General features: G+C 42.9%; 1 pseudogene across 1 annotated transcript in view; it reads right to left on the reverse strand.

The window, feature by feature from the left end:
• Nucleotides 1-6651: 6651 nt before the first annotated feature.
• The window catches only part of LOC113195597 (speedy protein E4-like), a 67102-nt pseudogene continuing 49475 nt past the window's right edge, over nt 6652-24278 (reverse strand). The window contains exons 3-6 of the transcript XR_013344270.1: nt 10697-10755; nt 10015-10101; nt 9075-9243; nt 6652-7586 (exon numbers count right to left, since the gene is read on the reverse strand). The product of XR_013344270.1 is annotated as a speedy protein E4-like (transcript). The remainder of the gene's footprint in view (nt 7587-9074; nt 9244-10014; nt 10102-10696; nt 10756-24278) is intronic.

The following is a 24278-nucleotide window of genomic DNA, read 5'->3' on the forward strand; positions in this document are numbered from 1 at the left end:
CTGAGATCCTTATTCCTAAGTAAATATCAAATTGGCTAAGATGTCACCCCATTTTATGGTGAATCAGGATGACATTTTATTAAGGAGGGTGCTTGAGCTGGAGTGCGGGACTGGGCCAAGTCCTCATGTGTTGGAAACAAAGGCCTTTCCTTGTCTGACACGCCTTATGAAGCACTGTTTTCTTTCACTTCTTGAATAAAGATTATCAGGTAATTAGTATTTTTCATTGAGGTGTTTTATGTGTGTATGTGTGTATTTTCTTTGTTTCTTTTTATAGTATTGGGGATGGAACCCAGAGCTTTGGTCCACTCTAAGCAAGTACTTTACCACTGAATTATACTCTTGGCCTATGTGTGTGTGAAGTGATAACTATTAAAACTCATGGACACCGATCCATTCCTGTCCAGGTCAGTCAGAGTGTTTGAATCAGGTTTCCTGCTGCCTTACATTCTTCCGAGAGCGTAGGTAGAGAAATAATTTTGATAGAAATCATAGTGCTTTGTGGGAACTGTAAATAAGAAAAGCATGAGCTTTGGGATCAGATTTGTGTTAATGCACTTGCAGCTCTCTGGGCATGGAATCTCATGAGTCTTGTTCTCCTGTTACGTGGAAAATTACTGCCACAGGCTTTCTATGAGGCTGAAAAGAGCCCCTGTTTTGGAATGGGGGAGGGAAGAATAGAAATTCAATGGATTAGACAAAGGGGAATGAAGGAAGGGGGGATGGGAAAAGGAAAGAGTAGAATGAATCGGCGATAACCTTCCTATGTTCATATATGAATACACCATCAGTGTAACTTTCCATTATGTACAACCACAAGAATAGGATCCAATAAGTTATACTCCATGTATATATAATGTCAGCTCTACTGTCATGTATATCTAAAAAGAACAAATTTAACAACAAAAAGCCCCTGTTGGTCAAGCTCACAAAACCAAGCTTGGTACATATAAATCACTTCCAAGACCTTCTTTCCTCTCCTATTCTTTAGAGGTAGCACCCCACCAAAGCTGGCTGACAACTGGTACTAGAAGAGCCTTTCCTGTCCAGTTAATGACACTGGTCAATTCTGCTCAAAATACTTGTCAGAGAGGAATAGATGAGGAGTAGTTGACTCTTGGTGCCTTCCCAAATGGCCCCTCCCTCAGGTTAAATGGTGAATGGATTGGGGCTTCAAGAAGATTTTGCTCTTTCTTCTCTTTAGGGGTCAGTCAGTCATGGAATTTCCAGGGAACCTGAACTCTGGGATGGGTTTCCCCCATCTGGGGAAAATCTGGGTTATAGTATAGACTCTTTTTTTTTTTTTCTATTTCCAGTATCGGGACTCAAACCACTGCTTTACCACTGAGCTCTATCTCCATTCCCTTTTTAAAAAATTTTTGAATTCTTTAAAAAGGGTCTAAGTTGCATAGGGCCTCACTGAGTTGCGGAGGCTGGCCACCTCAAACTTGAGATCCTTCGACTTGGCCTCCTAACTCACTGAGATTACCTGTGTGTCCTACTGTGCCCAGGCACAGTGTACAATCTTGGTATAGGTTCTTTGGGTGTTTTTCAGGTTTGAAGTAATGGCTGCTTTTATAACTGCAATTTAAAAGCTAGGTGCAACATAGCACTCATTAAATGATAAAGCAAGGATAGTTTTTTTAATAATCCTATTAACTTTTCATCTAACCAAAATGTCTGACAAACACAACTTAGAGGTGGAAATTTTATTTTGGGCTTATGATTTAAGGGGATCTTACTTAGTCCATGATCTCCCAACTGTATTACTCTTTACTCCAGGTGATGCAGAACATCAGTGGTGGTAAGGTGTGGTGTTACTTCACTGCACACAGGAGGCAGAGTGGGCAAGGTGCCAGGAACAAAACATAAAACCCAAAGGCAGGTCACCGCTCCCTGCCCCCCAATTTTCTCCAGTCATGCCTCATCTGCCTATACTTAACACATAGGACAGTAGTCCTTTTAAATTATTACCCATCAAGTTAATTGAACCACTGATTAAATTACAGCTCTCACAATCTAATCTTTTCATCTGTGAACATTGTTACTTTAACTCAAGAGCTTCTGGGAGACACCTCATATTCAAGCTATAACATACTAAAATAGCACTCCAAGTCTCTGTCCTACTTTCACCTCCAGCACTTAAAGGGTGTCTTAGTCAACCCAATGCCACGTTTGACTCTGCTGCCAGAATAGAATGAAAAGATAAAACCTATTTATTCTCCTAATAAGGTTTCTGTGACATGAATGGGTCTCTCATAAGGAAATTGTCTGAAACAAAGTTAACTTCAGGATCTGAGAACTGAAGATCTCAGGACATTACAGAATTCTTTTTTTTTAAATGTAATTTTTAAATTTATATATGACAGCAGAATGCATTACAATTCCTACAACATATAGAGCACAATTTTTCATATCTCTGGTTGTATACATAGTATATTCACACCAATTATCAACTATCCAAATTCAGTAGGCAAGAATGGCAAAAGCTAAATGCAAAGATAATCATTTTTTCCAAATTAGGATTGACTCTAATCAAAGAAAATGAAGTACTAAATGGAAAAATAGAGGAAAGTATGAATTAATTTCAAAAAATGAAAGATTCAAGATGCTTTTCCCCTTGAATATAATGATGAAGTAACAAATCTTTTAGACTGCTTCTTGTAACTTGCAAATAGTGAAGTTAACCTAAAAGAAAAGCAGAAATATCAAAGATCTTCATTTTTCCAAAAGTCTTACTTTTGGAAAAATAGAATATCATAGGATTTTATCCCTTTTAAAGAGACCTGGTGAGTCGTTAGGTTTCAGGAAACTCTTCTATATCCGAAACATTTTCCTCATGAAAAAAAAAAAGGCATGAGGGTGCTTTGCCTTCTAAATAGCTATGCTTTGATCTGGATGGTTCATTTTGAAAGATTTCGATTTCTTTTTTTCTTTTTGTATTGGGGAATTGAACTCAGGGACTGTTGACACATCCACAGGCCTATTTTGTGTTGCTTAGCGTCTCGCTGTACTAAGGCTTGGCTTTGAACCCAGGATCCTTCTTTCTCAACCTACCAAGCCGGTGAGATCACAGGAATGTGTCTCAGAGCCGGCTTTAATTTCTTTTTTAAAGAACACTATCCACCTGGTCATGGGGCCTGCACAGGCGTAGGGGGCGGGGGGGGGGGTGTGGTGGGGGGAGGAGTTGCATGGCGGCAGTGCGCCTGCGCGGAGTTGCGAGCTGGTTTTCCTGTGGAGTGCTAATGCCTCAGAGTGGCGTGGCGTGGCGTGAGGAGAGGCTCGATGCGGTGCCCTTCGGCCAGCGCTGGGACTTTTACAGCGATTACTTGGTCTTCACTCCGTTCTTCAAGAAGTTCCTGCGAGTGCTGTCCGCACTGAGTAGGAGCGGGGTCACCTGAGACAGTGATAAGAGTCGCCAGCCTGCCGAACTTTGACGCTGTCACCGCGCTTCCCTTGTGTTCCCTTGTTTAGTCCTTACCACCGTGAAGCCATTAGGTGAGGTTGCTGTCCTCATTATGCAAATGTCAAACTGAGGCTGGAGAGGGGAGGCTGTGTCCATGGTCACATCAACAGCACCACTCGGGGTGTGGCGCTGAGACCTGGCACAGGGGAGCCGGGCCATAATTGCCGACCAGAATCCATGGTCTCCAATTCTTCGATCCACGTGCACTTGTGGTTTTCACTCTACGCGGGAGAGCAGAGCTCCTGCCCTGCACGACGAAAGTTGGAAAATAATGCCCTTCGTTGCCATTCTTGAACCCTGGTAGCAGAATGTCTTGAGTAACAGACTCCACAATATATGTGTTGTTCCGGAGTGTGGAACCAGTGGGAAGCGGCATTGGCGCATGAAGTCCGCTCCCAAAGGGTGTGGGCAAGGAATAATATCATGGTTCTGAAAAAGTAGATTCTGAGTGGGAAAGGGATTTCAAAACAAGAAATGTTAGGAGCTACTTTTAGGAACTTTCTAGATTTCAGGGTCAGTTTTTCAGAGATCATTTCCCTATAATTATTTGTAGACATGAGACCTGGTAGCACAAAACTGATGAAAAACACAAGCACTCCACCTCTGAGCTTAATTCTGCAAACCCCACCCCCGCTTTCACTTCTTAAAGGTCTGGGCTTGAATCTTTAATAGGGCAATCTTGCCAAGTGGTGCACTGCCTTCTGCTAAAATATCTGTAGGGATGGGTCACGGTCATTATGACTTCGTGTTGTTCAGTGCTATCTTTCATTGTTCTGCAGTGAGTTACAAAATCATAGTTATAAGGCCACAGGACTTATCCTTTTGAGTTTTATTAGTGCTCACCATGAACATGTTTGCATTTCCGTTAGTTCTTTTCCTCTTGATTCAGTTTCAGTGTGTATAGGTTGGGTTAATCCACAGATGTACAAATTCTCTTATTAGTAATTTAACAAACATATAGTTTGTTGGTTTACCAGTTGCACATTTCTGAGTCAGGATGGGCAGTTTCCAGCAGGCTGACATTTTATTTGCTAGCTTAGGGTCTGAAAGGGATTTAAATGGATTCAGCAGGCATTGAAGAAGAACAATAATATAAGCCTAGAAAGTGGGGGAGGGAGAGGAAAGAAAGTCATACTCTTTAGTTGACAGTGTATCTTTTACTGATGAAAATTATATTCCACAGTCAGACTTACCTTATTTTGGGAAATATTAACTCCCTTTACTTCTTTGTATCATGTTTTATTTTTATTTTTTTTTTTTTTATTGGTCGTTCATAACATTACATAGTTCTTAATACATCATATTACACGGTTTGATTCAAGTGGATTATGAACTCCCGCTTTTACCCCGTATACAAATTGCTGTATCACATCAGTTACCCTTCCATTGATTGACATATTGCCTTTCTAGTGTCTGATGTATTCTGCTGTCTGTCCTATTGTCTACTATCCCCCCTCCCCTCCCCTCCCCTCCCCTCCCCTTTTCTCTCTCTACCCCTTTTACTGTAAATCATGTCTTCCATTTGTATTCTCTTGACTTACCCCTCCTTACCTCTTATATGACATTTTGTATAACCCTGAGGATCGCCTTCCATTTCCATGCAATTTCCCTTCTCACTCCCTTTCCCTCCCACCTCTCAGTAAACAGGGATGAGAGGTGTATCATGTTTTATAAAACAGTTCCTTTGATTTCATTTCTCACCCCCCTGTTTCTGGGCAGGTGGATTGGCATTCTAGTTTTGTATGTCACATATAAAGGGAAACTAGATGTGCTGATGGAATCCTGCTGAGCAGTTACTTGATCATCCTCATGGTCCTCTGGCAGTTGTTATAGGTACTGTGTCAGCCATCTTGTGTGTGAGCATGAAAGGTGAAAAGTAACCATTTATATTTGACACCTGTTTCTTTTTATTTGACACATTTCTTTTTATTTATGCTTTCCTAAGCTTAGTTAGATGTAATGGAGAATTATACAATAGGATCAGGGTAGCCCTGAAATTGCAGCCATTGGTGAGAAGGGCAAGTAGACTGGAAAACTTGGAGCTTATAGCTGGTTTCTGAAGACAGGGCAGTGTAGAGGGGGCCAGTGGGCTCAACTTGTAGCATGTGACCTCTATGTAATTGATCAGCATTGGAATTGCATTGCCCAGTGCCCTTTTTTGTTTGTTTGTTTGTTTTTTGCTTTTTTAAAAATTAAGAACATTTATTTTTAATACCTTTATTTTATTTTTATGTAGTGCTGAAGATCAAACCCAGTGCCTCATGCGTGCCAGGCAAGCACTTTACCTCTGAGCCGCAATCCCAGCCCACGGTACCTGTCTTTAATGACTTCCCTTCATGGAACTTTTACCTCTTCAGTTGCTCCACTTACCCAACCACCATCCCTCTTGTAACACATTCAACCAGCCTTAAGCTCATTGCATGTAGGTACTTTCCAGCCTCTTCACATCATCTCCATTTGCCTCTCCAACCCTGTACCACATCTCATTACTGGCTCTGTTGCCACCTCTCTTTAGCTTTGTTTTTCTTCTGACTGATAATTTGCTTCACCTGCTTCTTTCCACAGCTGCTCCCGTATTCTCTGAAGCTCCCCATCTCCCAAGATGCTTGTCTGCAGTCATTCAGTGCCCACACTGTTAGCTCTTTCCTCTCTGTGCCTATTTATTTACCAGCTTGAGCTCTTCCTATCATCTCATTCATCTCACAACTTGCCCTAGTACCTTCATTTCCCTTCACCAGTTTCTATTTCAACAAGACCCTTTGGGTTTCCTTCTGCTATGTAAAACTAGAAATAGATTGTGGAAAAGACTCAAATTGTGATTCCAGTAGCATAGTCTACCATTCCCTGTGTGTCCCCCATCCTTGGACCATTACCAGGAAGGCATCTCCTGTTGAGATGCCTCTTCTTGATTTGGATTTAGCTGTTATACAGCTCTCCTAGAATTTTCTTTCACTCTTCCTGTGTTGTCTCTCTCAATGTCCTCCCTGTTTCTAGACTCTAGTTAGAAAGTTCTGTTTTCCAAGATGAAAAATAATTGAGGTGTTTTTCTCCACAGGTAAGAAATTTGGTTAATTAAAAACAACCCTGTTAAACCACAGTATCATTTGACAACAAACAATCTAGAATAATATGATCATATGTATCATTAAGGTAGAAAGATTTTCACCTTTATTCAGTTTCCCTACAAATGCACTGAGCTATGTTCTTCAAAAGAACATAGGCCCCTCTGAAAAAACTCACATAGCACATATGGTCTTTTACAATCCATACTTTAAAAAGACAGAAAAACATGTCAAGGCAAGTTAAATAATAGCAGCTCAATATTCACAATAATGATGATTGAATATCAAATGAAACTTTATAAGACTATGGGGTAATGCCACTGAGATATAAAAGTAACAGATAAAATAGATTAAAAACTTCAGAGAAATAATTATGTACATAAACGGTTATAACACTAATCACAAAACTAATAAGAAATAACAATTTTCCAAACACCATCTATCTCAAAACTATTTAAAATAAACATAGATAAAATAAGCAACATTAATCATATGTACTAAAACTATGACAGTCCTATGAATAAATCATCTCCATGCTTCATATTCTTAAGGAATGTATGACCCAAGATGAATTAAAAGAAGAGGGTAAAAAAGACAATTTACAGGTGAGTGAGATATTCATGGCTAAAGGACATTCATTCACTTTAGACCAAGATCAACCTTTCACCCGCCGACATTTGGGCCCAAATTGTCTGGGTTAAGGATTTCTAGCGCATCCTGTGTGACAAACTGTTCTCTCTCAGGTCTGGATGAGCAACCTCAGAGCACCCAGCACACCTCTAAGAGGTCATCTATGTGGTTGGGGTTTGAGACCATGAAACTGACTTGGAGATTCAGTCTTTTTCACCTCTACAGAGGTGGCTGTGGGTGGGAGATGGACAGGACTGGATCAAGAAGTTAGGTCCTTGAGTGTCCTAAATAAACAATAAGTGACCCTGTCATCAGGCCAGGGATACAGAATTTTGTCCCTCCCCTGAGGCCTCCATGGTACCAGGACTTCTAGGCAGTGAGGTGCGATCCCGGCCCCACACCCAGAGCTCTGGATCATAAGCTTGAATCTGGAAAGGAAAAGAGCCCCCACCAAAGCTGATGACTTTACAGGATATTGAGGGTTTTGAAGTTATGGTTAATTTATTTTCCCATTCCTTAAAATTACTTCACCTTGATTTGGACTTTCTAGTCACCATGATTCAACAGTCTACAAATATCTCAACAAATATAATGTTGAGAGGCTTGATTCTATTAACTAGGTTCTGTCAGCTACAAAGCAAATGACATATCAAGGTGTAACTATTAGATTTATTTAGCCTGGTGAGAAATGAAGTAGCTATATGTGGATATCACAACATTATTTCACTTATTACTAACATGGATAACACAGGAGCATATTATATAAGATGTGGGACATCATATTTTCAGCTTTCTTTTCAATAAAAATTAATATACTTTCCTTTTCTATATCAGATAAGTAAATTATGCTAGCTGTTTAGAAAATTTTGTGAAGATGCTTTGACAGATAAAATCATTTTGGTGTCCCATCTAAATCAAACTTGAAAAGTTGATTTTATCAAGAGACAACTTTATTATTGTCTCTGATTTGAGTGGAATAGTGGTTAGTGATATTTATGCTTGGATCCATATCAAAACAACTTAGTTACATAGTTAAATGTATTTTTAGTTTTCGGTGGACATAACATCTTTGTTTGTATGTGGTGCTGAGGATCAAACCTGGGCCACATGCATGCCAGGCGAGTGCGCTACTGCTTGAGCCACATCCCCAGCCCCGTTAAATATATTTTTAATCATTGAAATCCTTTTATAGTTTCAACATAACCATAAGGTTGGCAGGTCAGTAGTTTTGGTATGATTTTTGTTTAAAACTAAAGAGTACATCTCAGTGTTCCAGACAAATAATTAAAGTGTAATTTTAGTTAGATCAAAAGTAGTAATTAATTGTGCAAAAATTGTATAAGTGAAAAAGTATTTCACCATAAAATGTTCTGCTTTGTGAATAATTTTAGTATAGTATGAAAATTCCTTCATCTCATTTATCCACTTCCTTTAAAATAAACCATAGATTACAATTGTTAAATCTATCTATACATAAATATATACTAAAGACCCAAGATATATATCTAAAAAATCACTTATGTGCTTTATTAAACTATAGTTCCCTTAATACATAGAAATTGGATTTGGCTTTACATTTTTAATGTACTTTACTTTTCCTCAAGATATGAACTTCATTTTCCTAAAATGGAACTTTCTTTTATTACTTGAATCACTTATATATACCTAGTAAATTTCCATGAATTTTTTGTTAGATTGCATACAATAAATTGAGATACAAATTTGGTTTACTACAAAAACACCAAAAAAAACAAAAAACGCAACCAAACTAACTGATGACTGCCTGGAAGTCCTTCCCTCTGTGCACAACCTACAGAGTTACTCCCCTTCCAATCCCACCTGCAGCCACCCACCTTCCTGTGTCTCTCCAGTCAGCCCATCCCTCTCCCTCCACAAGCACACACAGCACCACCCACCTCCTCAAACTCCTCCTTGGAAACCCGAGTGTTCCAGCCCATGGAGCAGATGAACTGATAGCGCAGTTTGTGGAACAGGGGACTCTGGGCGTAGCTCTTCCCATAGAGGAAATGAAAGATGTCTTGTTTAGGAGCCTGGTTGTCCTCCTCCAAGTCACTCGCCAGGTAGCTGGGGAAAGAAACCAGGTTGTTCCTCAGAGGCACAAAGGAAGGACCTGCCCTTGGAGTCAGCTTCCCAAAATGGACTCCCAGAGGACCATCTTCAGACAGGACTGCACCAGCCCTATTAAGGGTTACGGAGGACCACACCTTGGTCCAGAGATCTCTGCCAGACACAGACCTTCTGAAGGACTCCAACCTTTTTCTAGAAAGCATTGAGCGACACAGTTGTGGGAGAGGCCTAAGGGGTGGTTGGATCCATCTTGGAAGGATTTTCAGAAGGTATGTACAAGGCCAAAAATGTGAGAAGACATCTGTATGAAGGACCAGAAGGGAGCACTTTACACTGTGCCTGTGCCGGGCTGGGAATTGGGCATCTGTCTTGGAAATCCAGAGGCAGAAGACAACAATGTTGGTGTAGTTACAGGAAGGAAGAGCAGTCAGATGTGGCTGCACCTTCAGTCTCTCTGCCAGGAACATAATGCTTCCTTCACTCCTTTTAAGTGAGCTTCATGTTTCCTTTGGTTTGCTTTAATTTTTTAAATCTGGCCTTAATGAAGCTCATGTGTTTATTTTGACTAGGAGAAGTGTGAAAAACAACCATACTACAATGCTATAATTTCTTGTACACAGGAGGGTCTTGGGTAAGCTGGAGAACAGGGGGTCCCAAGAGCAAACAGGACAAAGAGGCTAAAGATAAACTATAGGTTAATGCCCTTCTTCTCCCATTCTACCCTCCCAAGTAATGAATCCTGATTGATGAAGGAGACCAAATACTCACAGGGCCAGAAAGAAAGTGGATTTGTTGGTACTGCCAGGAGAAGAGGCCAGCCCGGCTAAAATAAGCTATGATCATAGACAGGAGGTACTGATGGAGAGAGAGGAAAGACAGAGAGAGAGGTCATATCCTGGAAAAGGAGGAAAGAGGGGAAAGAAGAATGGAGGTCTGGGGTAGAGAGTGCTCCTAGGAGAAGGTAGCTGAGTAAGGAGACCTGCTTCTTTGGGGAAGGACAGGAAGGATCAAGGTCAATTGGAGCAGTCGGGGAGAGAAGGCCTAGGAGTGCAATGGAGGCCCAGATCTCAGGGGACCTTTTGAGGAAAGGCATGTAGGTCAGCTGGGCGAAGAGGGTCTTGGGTAAGCTGGAGAATGGGGGGTCCCAAGGAGAGCAAAGAGGAGAGGAGCCCAGAAACTCAGGTGACAACAAGTAAAAGGGGGTAGCCATGCAAGACTGTGGACTTGGGCTTGAAGCCCAAAGCACCCCAAGAAGAAGCAAGGTCCACCTGTCCTCTCTGCAGGGAACTGCTGGGTCCTGAAGGGAGATGTGACAAGCCACAAAGGAGCCAGGACTTGGCACATTTTTTTGGCTTTATGTGGAGGCAGAGGGAAGGACCATGGGCTAGAAATCCCTCCCCATCCAGGCTGTGCTGAAGCAGGAACACTGCCCAGTGGAGAACAACCTCACCTTGTCAGACACCCTCAGGTTCTTGTCCCAGGCCAGGAATCTTTTGACAACAGGATCCTCTGTGAGCAGAACACTGATGTTAGTTGGGAACCAGAAGAGGCTTCAATGGGAGATAGAGAGCAGAGAGGAGAACAGGACCTCCCTTGGAGAAGGTGTGGGATTGTTGCCCAATAGAGGTGGATAGGAAGAGATCAGGAACATTCCTGAGAAAGTTGCTTGGACCTGAGACTCCCCCAGGAAACAACTGAGTGAGGGTTTGTGTAACAGAAAGGTATCTGTATGAATAAGAGCTTCTAGTAAACTGTGAGGGCCCATCATCCCCCCAAAATACACCACCTTACATCCAGAGTTATTAGGTCATTTCTCATTTGATAGTTACAACAGCGTGAACATGGTCCTGTTAACCACCTCTCAGGGAGGATGAAATGTATTACAGCCACAATGTCTGCAATCAGTGAGGACAATTGGAACCAAGCTCTGTGATCCCAAGCTGGGACCTTTTCATTTCTAATATAAGTATCCATCTTCTAAGAGTCTCTGAGGGCAGATGGGTTCTGAGTCCTCCGGGAATGAGTAGATCAGAGATAGCAGGGCTCTTTGTGAAAAGTGCAGTGGCTGTAAGTTTACCCTTTGTTTAACTCACACCATGATGCTTGCCAGTTACTTCACATTTGAACTAACTTTGTGACAAACATCACTAACATCAACACCAAGAACCAGGAGACCAGGTGCCGGATCCCTGGCCAATCCTCTCATTTGTCCCCATAGTGCCTGCTCCTAACTTGGTTGCCTCCACGTGGTTGAAATAAAATCTTTGCTTCATCCTCTGCCCAAGTTCAAACTCTACTGTGTTCTGTGTAAGATGCTGTCCTGAAGCTAGTATTTCTTAACCCCCTGTGGTTCTGAAAAACTTCCTTGACCATGAACTTGACAGGGAAAAGTCTGAATATATAAGAGGAGAGCTTCGTCCAGAAGTAATAAGTCAGTGGGCAGCATATATTCAGAAGTGAGTTCTGACCATAAGCCATTTTATTGTGAGCAAACTGTAATGAAAATAGAGTTAATGAGAGTATCTTCATTGTGGAATATGTGAACAGTTGCATGGAATATCCTACTGTGTCATATTCACATTGTTGTAAATAAATATCCATGCTTGGTATCGTTAGGGAAGAATGATCCAAATGAATGAAAAGTGTAAAAAGGCAATTAATTTATGTGGAGAGAGGGAAACTCATGGCTAAGAATTATTCACTTTAGACCGAAAACAACTTTTCATCACTGCTGACATTTGGGCCTAATTCTCTGAGTTAAGGATTTCTAGCACATCTAGACAAACTGTTCTCTCTCAGGTCTGGCCAAGCACCCTCATAGCACCCAGCACATCTCTAGGAGGTCATCTGTGTGGTTGTGGTTTTGAGGCTATGAAGCTGCCTGGGAGATTCAGGCTGTGTATGCATGGCTATGGTGTTGCATGGTGTGCAAAAGGTGGCTGTGGTGTTACATGGTGTGCAGAAGGTGGCTATGGGTGGGAGGTGACAGGAGGGCATCCAGCAGCTGGGTCCTTTGGATCTCCTAAATAGATAATGAATGACCCTGTCAGCAGGCCAGGGATACAGAATTTTGTACCTTCCCTCAGGCCGATGACCATAGGCCTCCATGGTTCCAGAACTTCTAGGGCATGAGAGTGTGATCTCAGTGCAAACCCAGAGCTCTGGATCATAGCTTGAATCTGGAAAGAAAAGGAGCTACCACAAAAGGAGATGGATGACCAGAAAGACCCTCCCTCCTTATTCAGCCTCCAGAGCATTCTCCCCAGATCCCACCTGCAACTACTCGCTTTCCCATGTCTGTCCTATCCAGCCCATCCCTCTCTACAAGCACACACGGCTGCACCCACCTCCAGTTGCCATGTCTCCTTAGGTACCAATTCTGTCCTTTCTGCTTAGGGACACTACTGCCTTGCCCAGCTGTTCTCCTGCTCTGTGGCTTGGAGACTCCTCCTCTGGCCAGTGAGCTGTTCTTTCTTTGGTCTGGCTTCTCTCAGCAATTTAAATTTCTAATGATTGACATTTCTTATCTTTTTCCCTCTTTTTGAATTTGTTTCAGAGGGGACAATAAGTCTGGACCCTGTGAATTCCATGTTGGGTAGAAGTGGCAAAAGTTCACCTTTGGCACTCATTCTTTTCCCCCAGGGTTTCACTAGTTCTTTGGATCATGATGGGGAACTTATCAAGGTACAGGAGCATTGACTTTCTAAAGTACAAGTGAAGGTGAAAGGAGAAGACTCAGCCACGTGAGCCTGCCAAGGCAGAGGTGGGCAGAGCTTCCTTGGAAGCCTTCTATTCACACGGACCCCAAGGCTGAGCAAGGGGTTGTCACTCACCAGGATTGCAGCCTGGTTCAGAGGGTCTCTCTCATTGGAGGACTCAAGACCTGCTACAGCCCTTCCCTCTAAGGCCCTGATCATACCTCACCTCCCCACAAAAATATTTCTTCTTTATTTCCTACTGTAGTGATTTTGATTTCTTTGGGATCCCTATTGCCTTGTCCAACCAGAAGTTTCCAAAACTAAAATTATAACAGTGAAAACATTGTCATTCCCATTCAATTAGAATCTGTGGGGATAGGCCCAAGCACCTGGGCTGTAGTGTTTCTCTATGCGACTTTATGCTGAAACGCTGGTCCTTGCAAAGCATTTCTGTTCACTCTGCCATCTCTCTAGTATAACTGTCATTGTTGTATCAGACAGCATCCATAGGAGGAAAAGAGAAGTGGAGATGTAACAGTGGATTCTAGGCAAAACCTAAGAATTTACTTTAGTTTGGAAAATATATCAACATATAGTAAGACCAGCACTGCCTACTTGTAGCCAAAATAATCAAGGCTTTTCATGGTTCACAACAGAAAATTTAGCTGGAACAGAATTTTGATACTTTTGCATAATCATGAATCACTTCAGTATTAGATAAGGTCTTAGCAAATGTCATTGTGGGAAACCAGAGTACAGTTACTAAGAAGCTAAGATAGCTCTGATGTTCTGGGCAATATAATCTTATGGGACCACAAATGGAGGCATGGGCTGTCCCTGACTGAAACATCATGTGGCATGTGAGTGCATCAGAAAGCTGTCCACTAGAAGAGTGTGTGAACTTCTTGGTTGTTATGGGTGGACCCAACCAGCTCTATTGGTCACAGTTATCATGAATGGAAACTGGATAAACAGAGCATCCTGGCAATGGTCTTCTACTGTAATAGGACCTGCTTCCTGACCAGCACCACCTTTCACATCAGGGAGAGACTTAGAGGGCAGCTCGGGCCTGTGAAGAAGAAGCTAAGGAACATGCAGGTCTCTTGGAAAGCCTCTGGGACCTCATCCAACTGTGAACATTTATGATTGCCTAATATGGTGGACACTTACTATGCCAGCAAGTTGGATGAACTAAGTTCACTTCATTCGTATTTGGTATGGGTACATTAGAGTCATGGAAGAGATCAAACTACAAAGCATACAGACGTGCCTGTGCCTAAGGTCTAATAGTATATTAAAAGAAAGACTTTAGAGCCCAACTGTGGAAGCAATCCAAAGCCAGTCAATGGATGAATGGATGAATGGACAAAAGATGGAGTCTATCCTCAAATTCAACTATTAGCCCTAAAACGGAAATGCTGACACATTTCCACCAATATAGGAGCTTAAGATCAGTGCACAAATCAGCCAGACATAGGGACAAATACTCTTGAGTTCACACTATGCAAGACAGACGAGGCACCAAGAATTGTTAAATTCATAGAAAGTAGAATGATGGTCGGCAGGAGCTGTGGGAAGAGAAGCAGGGAGTTTGTGTTTCAAGGCTGCAAAACCTTGTAGGGGTGATTAAAAAAAATAAAGCTCTAGAGATAGGAATGTGGTAGTGACTGCACAAGGAAAACCTACAGTCACGCTTCACATGACAAAATTTTAGCCAATGATGGACCAATACATCACATATATGAAAGGGCTCCATCACATGATATTCCACAGTGATGTCACAGCCATAGGTGTAAGCGCACTGTATGCAGTGAGTGCACAATGATGAAATCAACGAAACACATCTGGGAAAAAAACCTCCCTCACAAGAGATACAGGTTGTACTTAATGCTGCTGAATTCTACACTTCACAATGGTCACATGTTTTGTTTTGAATATATATTTATTCACAAATTTTGGTGAGAGAGGGAGACAAAGAATGACTCAGTTATAAAGGTAGAAAGCAGAGGCCTAAGTTAGGAGGTTGGTGAGCAACTCACCAGTTCCTTCAGGTACCATGCACTTTCCCCAGGAGAAAACAATGTCTGGAATTACAGAACTTTCCTGTTGTTGTTGTTGTTGTTTTGTATATGTGACATTTTTCTTTAAGCTACATAGTGGTAGTGAAATATGTGTGTCACGACCCATGCTGGGAATCCCAAATTTGCTAAGCAAGTGAGATTAATTGGAATTGAGAGGCAGAGTTTTAGTTGACATATAAACTCCCCAAATTATAGACACCATGTGAAGAGTGTGTGAGCACATGCAGTTTTGTATTATAGATCCTCAAAATGCCTCCCAAACTCAAGGATGGCTTAGGATGTGACCTCAGGACAGATTCCTGAAGACAGTAAAGGCCAGTGACATTTAGCAGAATAGCTTTGAAAACCACGGGTTTTCATTTTTCAGCTGACAATTCAATGTACCTGGTCTTTTGTGTATATTTATTATCTTCCTCTTGAGAGGACTTATCATTTCTATTCTCCCTAAGTTTCCTTGATATTCTTCTCCCTCTTGGCCAGACTGAGCTCTGAAATGGTAATGTGCAGAGAGGAAGGGACAGACTCCAGGAGCCCTTGGCACACATGGGACAAGTTTCTCCTCAGGACTGATCATTGCTGATTTCTCCCCTATCTGGAGAGGCACATATTCAACCAGATTGCAGAAGGGTTTGCACAGATCGGAGTCTAGGTTTTGTGGAAGAGAAGCAAGTTTGGGAGAACTCACGACCACTTGTCAACTGTCTGCCAAGCCTGAGGACCAGAATTCCCAGCCTAGCACCTCAGGGTACTGCCTGGAGGTAGTGGTGGATGACAAAGTTACAGGACCATCCGATGAAGGAGCTGGAGCGAGAACAGATTTGAGACCGTGACTGGCATGGAAGAAAGGATAGAGAAGTCAGGAAAGGTGGACTAAGGAAGCCCAGTTTTGAAGGAGGACTGGACAGGATGTGGGTCAAAGAAGTCCACGTAGAAGGTCAATCTGCGGAGAGAGGAACTGGGTTTGGAGATATGATCCAAACAGAGGAAAGGGATAGAGGGGATGTAAGCAGGGTCACTCCCCCCAAAAGAGAAGGTTTGTATAATGAGGATAAATTTTTTAAAATGGGGAGATGGGACCATGGAAAGGCGAATCAAGGGCAGATGGTTATCAGCAAAGGTAAAATGGCTGAGGAGAAAGGAAGAGTTGACTGGTTTGGGTTTTCTGGTGGTGGACTGGGCTTAGTGGTGAAAGGCACCTTTACTTGGGTTTCTTTACTCAGCCTCACCTGCCGCCTCAGTCATCCTGCCAGAAGAAGCAAATGGGTGACCCCTGGATTCAAAGAAGATGAATAGATCTGCCAGAGTTTTCTGACTTGATCCAGAGTGTAGAACCCAGGATTCAGACTGTCTTCTGTCCAGAAAAGAAAAGAGGTGTTGTCTTCAGATTCAGAAGTGGAGGTGGAAATTGTCAGGGTTTTGACTTGACCTGGAGGGTAGGACTCCCAGCCTTCATACTGTCCTCTGTCCAAAAGAGGAAAGAGGAGTCGTCATCTGATTCTGAGGAGGAGGTGGAAGTGGAGTTGTCAGTTTTGTGATGACTCCACTGAAGAGGTAGATCCCAGTCTTCAGAACCAGTCCTGTAACATGAAGTGGAAATAGAAGCAGTCATCAGATCCAGAGAAGCTGGAAGTGGATCTGTCCAAGTTTTCTGACTCCATACAGAGGGTAGAACTTGGGCTTCAACTTCAGTGCTCTGGCCAGAAGAAGAGGAAGTGGTCATCAGATTCTGAGGAGGATCTAGAGGATCTGGACCTTGAGCCTAAGCACCTCTGGGTTGTGGAGACACTGTGGGCTGAAGACGAAGCTGAAGAGACAGCGTGTGTACTCAGTGCTACCAGAGCACCGTGAGGTCTTCACCAGGCTGATAGGCAGGGAGACCTCAGTTAGTTCCTTCCAGTGCTTTTTACACTAAACAGGAGCAGGCGTATGGGGAGACAGTTGGGGGTTAGGGTAGGGATCAGGCACCTGGGCTCCTGGGTCATGATGCTGACATGTTAGTGATGTTTGTGTCATGGTTAATTCTGATGAAATAACTGACAGGGACCACAGTGTGAATTAACTCCAGAGTGCTATTCTCTAGCTGTGCTCTGCTCTACCAGCAGAATCACCTCAAGTCCTTGCTATGAAGCAGAATTCTGGGCCTGACCTTGGGTGTATGAAATGATTTTTGGAGTAGGGGTCAATAAAGTCTGAGGATCAGAACCAAAAATGAGAGCTGGGGTTGTGGCTCAGTGACAGAGCACTCGCCTGGCATTTGTGAGGTACTGGGTTTGATCCTCAGCACCACATAAAAATAAAATAAACATACTGTGTCCATCTACAACTAAAAAAAAAAATGGAACTGAAAATGATGGTTCAGGGTGTCAAGAGTAAAGGTTGAGATAAAATTGGGATTCTAAATTGGTCTAAGCTCTAGTTAGAACTTACTCACCTTCATGTCTGAGAATTGCACCCATGAAGTCAAACAACCTCTCCTCTTTCTTCCAGATCATTGGATGAGGAATGTGGTGCATTTTCAGCAGGATATCTCAGGGGACACTGAGAGAGTCATGAGGAAGAGGGGCCTCTTGGACAGATAATCCAGGATCACCCAGAGCCACATAGTTACTGTATCAGGCTCATGGGAGCTGGGGGTACACAAGTCCATGAAGGAATGATGAGAAACCAGGGTTCTTTCTCGTTCCATTCATTCCTCAGACATCCCTAAATTTTAGTGTCCTGAATTCAGCTTTTCCCCTGTGGTATTGATATCAAGGTCCTTTTTTATATATACTTAGGTGCCACAGTATTGGACCATTTGAAGGTGTCATGTAGTGACTAAGAATGAAATGGAATTACTTTCAAAACATTTGAACCAGAGGACTAGCGTAGATAATTTTACTACATATCATGAATTTCATTGGTTTATTTTGAACAAGATGGCCATAAAATTATTACTGTCTTTTAATAGTCTTGAGACAGTTGTTATTTTGAAAACATGCTGTTCCTAATAAATTTTCTAATGGGTGTTAAAAGAGTTTTTTTATAGGTACATAGATATTTTCACTTTTAAGAGAGGTTTTCATCTTTTCAGCTATCATACTTACGTATCTACTATGTTTCCAGATCAGTGGTAATACCCCAAATTCTGAACAATATAAATGTTAATGTTTAGTCCTCATTATTGAGTTGTGAAGATTGAGCTGCCATTCTTTAATGTGCCTTGACCCTTGACACATCTGTCATTTTAAGTTTTTTTTAAGAGAGAGAGAGAGAGAATTTTAATATTTATTTATTTTAGTTTTCGGCAGACACAACATCTTTGTTTGTATGTGGTGCTGAGGATCGAACCCGGGCCACACATATGCCAGGCGAGTGTGCTACCGCTTGAGCCACATCCCCAGCCCATACATCTGTCATTTTAAAGAGGGTGTAGGGGCTGGTGCTGCAGCTCAGTAGTAGAGCACCTGCCTTGCATGTGTAAGGCCCTGGGTTTGATCCTCAGTACCACATAAAAATGAATAAATAAAGATATTGTGTCCATCTACAACTAAATAAATATATACATTTTTTTTTTAAAAAGAGAGTGTGTATTTTAACAGTTCATGTGCTGGGCTGGAGATATAGCTCAGTTGGTAGAGTGCTTGCCTTGCATGCACAAGGCTTTGGGTTCAATCCCCAGCACCACCCAAAAAAAAAAAAAAGGTCATGTGGTATGTGCTTTGAAAGAACATAGCATATTTCTTGGGGAAAATTAATAAAGATGAATGTCTTTGCACTTTTATGATGTATGGGATCATGTCAGTCTAGACTGCTTCTTTGCTGTCAAATGACACTGTTATATCACAGGGTTCCAGGTAATTGACCAAATTTCTTTCTTGTGGAAAAAAAAATCTTCAAGTGCTTTTCATGTTGGAAAACAACAGAGAAGGTGGCAGATCTTAAGCTGGAGATTAGAAGCAGGAAATATAGGAAGGCAACTCAGGAGGAGTACAAAGAAGAAAGAAAATTCTTTTTTTAAAAAATATTTTATTTACATTTTAGTTTTCGGCAGACACAACATCTTTGTTTGTATGTGGTATTGAGGACAGAACCCGGGCCGCACCCATGCCAGGAGAGAGCGCTGCCACTTGAGCCACATCCCCAGCCCCAAGAAAGAAAATTCTAAGGGAACTGTGTAAAAATCCTAAATCTGAAATCAAGGAGAAGTGTCTCGAAGGAGGATGCCTTCCTGGTAATGGTCCAAGGAGGGGGACACACAGGGGAAGATAGAGTTTGTTAGTTGAGTCATTATTAGAGTCTTTTCCACAACCTCTAATTCCAGTTTTACATAACAGAAGGTTGTGAGGAAATAGAAACACACGAAGGAAAATGAAGGGAATGGAGCAGGTTCTAAGAAGAATGAGGTGAGAGGAAGAACGCTCTAAACAGATAGGCACAGAGAGGAAAGAGATAACTAGTGCAGTCACAACAACTGTAGAAAGACATCTTGGGAGATGGGAGCACCAGGGAATGTGGGAGCAGTTGAGGAAAGAAGCAGGTGAAGCAACGTATCATCCAGAAGTAAAACAAAGCTAAAGAGAGGTGGCAACAGAGCCAGCGATGAGATGTGAATGGGTTAGAGAGAGAGAGAGAACAATGCTTCGGGGCTTGTAAGGATGACATTTGGAGCTTAAAACTAGATGGATACATTAAGAGGGGGATGGTGGTTGAGGGAGTGGAGCAATTGAAGTGGGAAAAGTTGCATGAAGAGAGAAGCCACTGAAAACAGGCACTGTTGTTGGGTGTGGTGATGCAAGCTTGTAATCACAGTGGTTTGGAAGTCTGAGGCAGTAGGATTGGAAGTTCAAGGACAGCGTCAGCAATTTACTGAGTCCTTGTCTCAAAAAAATAAAGAGGGCTAGGGGTATGACTCAGTGGCAGAGCACCTCTGGGTTCAGTCTCTAATAAGAACAACCAGCAACAACAATAAACCAGATGGACACTATGCAAAGCAATGCTGATGCCGACAAACTGCACTGAGGTGAAGTGCTACAGATTGAGGCCACAGGCCTCACTATACTGCCCACACTTCAGACACTAGCTGCAACCTCTGGGTTTCCAAGACCACTCATGCCATCCCAGAACTGTCCTCAAGTCCAGGCTAACATGTCCCAGATCTCAAGTTCAGCATGCCTGAAATCCAATTGCTATCACTCTGCAGTATTGACCACATCACCAAAGTAATAAGCAAGCCAGGTGACACATGTTCTACTTATATATTTCATTTCAGGAAAGCCCACAGCCTGCTACAAGAGGTATCAGCAATAGCATGACTTGGTTGTTCCCAGTTTCCAGCAGGCAACCCTGAATTTCTTTTCTCCACATTAAAGAAACACCATCCTGAGAAGGGACAGCTAGCTCACCTGGAAACTGATTTTTAATGTGCATCTTCTGAATTCACAAAAACTCCCACCAGCACTATAATTGCTTCCTTTTAGTATCATCACCTCTACAATAAGATGATGATGGTCCCAATCACATACTGTACCATCAGCAGGAAGCAGGGGCTCCGTGGAAAGCACTTAATGCAGTTTTGTGAATACCACACTTACCAGTGGTGTCTATTCCTGGCTTATCACTTTCCAAATTAGTTCAGCAAATAAAACACAAGTAAGTCAAAGATTTTCCTTCTCCCCGGGCTCATCTCCAATCTTATTCCTCCCATCAAAACAAAACAATCCTCTTTTGACCTTAACTCCCTCCACATCTACTGACTAATTCTTCTTTTCCCATTGGGTCAACATTTGTTTAAAAATTTGTACACAGATGAAATCCAATTCTTTCACTCTCTTTTAAACCCCTCCAGATCCAGCTAAACAAATCCTCAAGGAGTCCCAGGACTGAATCCCATGGCCAATTCTGTCCTTGGGCTTGACTATGAACAGTTGATACAGTTCCTCCTCCAACCCCCAGATCTTTTAATTTCCTTAGCTCCTGAAACTTCATGCCTCTGGTCCTCATTCTGGCCTCACTACCAGTCCCAGCCAGTCTTACCTTCTGTAGCACTTTGCACATGGAAGAGTCCTGGGCTCACCCCCTTACCCAACACAGCTTTCCATGCTGACTTCCAGTGCAGGCTGTCCACTGAAGTTCCAACACAAGCCCTGCCCTTTTGCTATCTCTGCTTTACCTCATGCTAACAGCGCCAATTCAAAATGGTAAAACCCAATTCTGGCTTTTTCTTAAATTTGATTTTTCACCATCTCCCACTCCCAGTTTAATTATAACCTAGTTTTCTTGGTCACTCAGGGAGCCTCTGAAGAGCTTTCCACATGGGGGCAGCATGATCAAATTATGGTTTTAGGAGAAATGCTCAAGGCAGAAAATGCACTTGAGCCAGTGAAGGAAAGAAGTAGTAGAGAATGGGAGTTTCTGCAAGAGTCCAAAGAAACAAAAACAACCCCCAAAACTGTAATAATGGTAACAAGGAGAGAGAGTAAGAGGAAAGGATAACTTTGAATATAACACCAGCAAACTTTAGCAACTGCCTGTGACAACAGCAAATGGAAGAGCTTAGAAGGATCCCACTTTTCTGGACAGGCTCATAGGCTGCCTCAATGAACAAATAGGGGCAAGAGCAGAAGGCATAGACAGACCAACAAAAACGATTTGGGATCTATTGTATTTATTAGCTTGAGGTGTCCTCTGGACATACCCCAGGGAGAGGCTCAGTAGCTGGCTGGACAGAGGCATCTGATCCCCGTGGGGGATTGACATAGACTTGGGGTTAAAAGCACAGGACAGTGAGATCAGACAGGAGTAAGGAGGGTCGTGAGCTAACGGCAGAAGAACTCCTCAGATTTACAAAGAGGTCAACAAGACAAATGTGGGACAGAAAATTACAGGGGAGACTGCAAAGTGTCTAAGACAACGATGGGCAATTAGCCCTGGGTGTGCATGTTAGAAATACCCAGTGTACATTAGGTCACGGGCAGTCTTCACTAGAACAGGATGAGGGAAGTGGTAGGCACAGAATAGAGACCGTGGGAGGCAGGATAAAATGGGAATGGGAAATGAGGACCCCTCTGCCAGGGATTTCTACTGCACTGTCTGCTGTGCAAGCCAGACCAACCTGCAGAAAGAACTTCTTAGACTCACTTAAGAGAGGCCATTCCTCCAGCAGATCCAGGCCTTATCCTTGCACAGAGCAACAAAATCAATGTTTTAGTCACCACAAAGATCATGGATGCTGAGTCCTTCCTGGGCATTATGCTGTCTACCCAGAGGACAGACAAGTAAGGTATCAGTGGCAGTGGCTTGTTGGTTGTTATTTAGGAAGGCGATTCCTAATCACATCAAAGAAATATTTAAAATCCAAAAGAAAGGAACATTCTCACGGTCAAGTCAAGGAATGTATAATATTAATAATTACTTGCTATGAATGCCAAAAAATAGGAGACACACATGTACTCTGTCTGGTTTTAGGGATGCTTTAAGGATCATGCTGTCTACACACATGAACAGGACAAAGTCATTGGTTGTTGATCACTATACTGTTTTGAACATATTTTAGACTATTTATTTGCCTCCTAAGGAATACTGTAAGCAAAAGTAGAGAATAAACACATGAATAGAAAAACTCACCAGGGATTTACTCATTCTCTGCTGCTCTTGGAAAACATGGAAGATGTGGAAGCAGGTGCAGACCTGGGAATTGAAAATGCAAGCAGTGTGGTTATGAGTCATCTGGCCTGCTGTGGCAGGGATCTACTGCATAAAAACCTACCCAGAAACCTCCCAGGACACCTCCTGGGAGGCTGTCCCAGTAGGTCTTCCCCACCCACATGTTTGTAGGGGTGAACAAGTGGGTGTGAGTCTCATGGTGAATGAACTTCAAATCCAAATGAAAACATCTGCCATCATTTAAATGTCAGCTAAAAAAGGAATTCTGCTCTACAGCACTCATCTGTTTTCTAATTATAGAAACTTTGGCTCTGGTGAAAGGAGTATTTTTTAAAATATTTCTTTTAGTTGTAGATAGACAAAATGCCTTTATTTTGTTTATTTATTTTTATGTGGTGCTGAGGATCGAACCCAGTGCCTCATACTTACGAGGCAAGCAGCTCTGCCACTGAGCCACAGTCCCAGCCAGAAAGGGGTGTTTTATTAGGAAACTTACTGTGACTTAAATGTAATACAGGGGAAGGCATACTGGCCGGAAATTGCCCACAAACCAACCGGAGACCTTGGAGAACCACTCCCATCTCAGACCCAACGTCTTCCTCCATCAAAGGAGGCAGAAAGAGACTTTTCCTTCACTAAGCTGCATGACTCTGCAAGGACAGGCCTCAGCGGAAGTCAGTCAAAGAACTGAGGTCCAGATGGAGGCTGTCGCACACTGGGAGACACTGGAGCTCCCGAGGAAGAAGGGAGAAGGAGCAAGAACGGAGGAGAGAGGCAGAAGTCTCACGGAGGACAGGAGGACAGTGTCCCCTCCTCCCCAGCACCCGGTGGCCTTACAGATGTACCCACGGAGCACCTAAGGCAGCGCAGCTCGTCCTGCCAGCAACCCGACCCCATCCTGAAGCCAGTAAACCCTGTCCTGCTTCACGCCATAACGTCCCACCACGCGGTTCCTGCACCCACTACCTGCACCTGCTGGGATTGCGCAGCTATGGCCCTTCAGGGGTCAGGGATGACAGGGGTGAAGGTTTCTGCAGCTGGTCGTTGCTTCTCTGGACGGATCTGGGTGCAGATGATTCGGAGGGCCGTTACGGGTCCAGAGGAGAACTAGCGGTTCCTGGGGCCGTTATTGCTCCTGAGGGGGCCGAGGGTGGACGCTAACAGATGCCACTGCTGCTCCCAGGCCTCAGACCTCCCCTCGCCAAACAGGTGTGCTCCAAGGGCCCAGGCCGCGCCTCCCTCCAGGTCCCAGATCCTCCTGCTCAACTCAGCATCCTGAGTCATGCCGGCTGCCCAGGGAGCCAGCCCTGCCACCCTCCGCCCAGGCTCCTCTCTTATATTGTGGTTTTGTTTTTTGTTTTTACTGAGCTCTTACATGACTTATCTGGTGTTACCATCCGAAATAAATATTTCATTAAATACAGAATGAATTGTCTCTCTTACAAATTGACCTCTTGAACATCCCATGTGGAGGTTTGTTTTTCATTGGGCAGCAAAAGCTCTATAGGACAGCAAACATTTCACTCAACAATCTGTCAAACTTTATGTATTTTGTGGAAAACATATAATTCTGGATTCCAGATTTTGCCATTGTATTGATTTGTGATAT

This window comes from Urocitellus parryii, chromosome 9 (assembly GCF_045843805.1).
Source record: "Urocitellus parryii isolate mUroPar1 chromosome 9, mUroPar1.hap1, whole genome shotgun sequence".
Taxonomy (NCBI): domain Eukaryota; kingdom Metazoa; phylum Chordata; class Mammalia; order Rodentia; family Sciuridae; genus Urocitellus; species Urocitellus parryii.